A 1,814-nucleotide genomic window follows, 5' to 3' on the forward strand; every position below is an offset into this window, starting at 1 on the left:
GCTTTCATTAGATGGCGTTGCTTTCTGAGATGGAGTAAAGAAGAGCATCGAGGATGAGAACGGGTTTTAGGCAGTCGAGTTTTGGAAGATGGAAATAAAGGATTACGGAGCATAATCAAATTGATCAAGTAACGCCCCTACATATTGGTGACCCCGTTTCGGACACAATCATGGCAACCCAGGATTCAGGTGAATCTCAAATCAAAGCCGATCCGGCTTTCATTGAAACCATATCCCAAGCAGTGGCGGCTGTGGTCTCTTCCCTATCGATCAACTCACCATCAAATGTCAACGCCGTGGCCGTGAAATTGCCGCTCTTTTGGACATCAAACCCCATCAGTTGGTTCACTGCAGCCGAAGCAAATTTCAGATTGAAAGGCATCGTCACAAATTCCACTAAATATTTTCACGTCGTGCAATCCCTTGACGGTGACACGTCGTCTAAGGTTCATCAGTTTGTGACGCTTGACGATACAGTACCAGACAGATATGAGCAGTTAAAATCAGCTCTATTGGATACTTGTGGCAAATCTCAAGCAGATCGTTGGATTGAGGCAATGGAACTAGCGGCTTCGTCATTGTCAACTACCAACCCGCGTGAAGTTGGTCAACGTGTCCAATTTCTAATGAATAATGCGGACCATCCTTCTATGAAGACGACGATATATCTCCGTCTTCCGGCTGACGTGCGGTTGGCCGTCCGCCCACACCTCGTCTCATGCTCTCTGACAGAATTTTGCAACGTGGCACAGGAGGCCGTGAATGCTACCACCAAACACCCAGGAGTGTTCAACGTGGATGAAAGCTCAAGCGAAAGATCAGCAACCACTTACGACCCAGAAATAGAAGTGGCGGTGGCGGAAGTCAAACGGAAACATTACAACTCTCAGGCCAACAAGAACAAGATTTGTTCCTACCATCTCCGTTTCGGCGTAAAAGCGTTTTCATGCCGCGCTTCGTGCCTTTTTTCTTCCCTACCACGGCCCAGTCGCTCCAAGGAGGCTGACCGCCCTCGTTCGGGAAACTGGTAGGCCGGCCACTGCGTGCGGCGTCGGCTGGCTTACCTCTCAAACATTCTTTATCGATCGAAGATCCATTGAACAATATTTCATTTCTATTAGACTCTGGGGCAGATTTATCCGTCTTTCCACCTTTATATTCGGATCGCACCAAAGAAAATCCTCCTCTTCAAACAAACCCGGCTCTCGTTGCAGCCAATGGGTCCCCAATCCGCACATGGGGAGCTCGCACAATTACCTTTCAATTAGGGGATCGAAAATTTTCACACAAGTTCGTCATCGCCGATGTTAAAAAGCCCCTACTCGGTGCTGATTTCTTTCGGAAACATCACTTATCAATCGACTTAGCCAATAGGTGCCTGACAGAAACAGACGGAACTCAAATTCGCGCTGTGCTTGACATTTCACACGATGAAAATTCGGCCCATCGTTACAGGTCGAAATTCGATTGCCTGCTGGACGCATATCCTGAAATTACCAAACCAGATTTTTCTTCAAAAATCAACAAGCACGGCGTTGTACACCACATCGAATCAACAGGTCCGCCCGTTTCCATGCGTGCTCGACGACTTTTCGGCTCTAAGCTCCAAGATGCCAAAATTGAATTTCTGCAAATGCAAAAACTCGGTATTGTACGACGATCGAATTCCAATTATGCTTCTCCGCTCCACATGGTCCCCAAATCAGACGGAAGTTTTCGTCCCTGCGGCGATTACAGGTGGTTGAACCTTCAATCTGCGGAAGACCGATATCCCCTTCCCCACATTCAGGAATTTTCAACCATGTTGTATGGGT

Source organism: Tigriopus californicus, chromosome 1, assembly GCF_007210705.1.
Source record: "Tigriopus californicus strain San Diego chromosome 1, Tcal_SD_v2.1, whole genome shotgun sequence".
NCBI lineage: Eukaryota > Metazoa > Arthropoda > Copepoda > Harpacticoida > Harpacticidae > Tigriopus > Tigriopus californicus.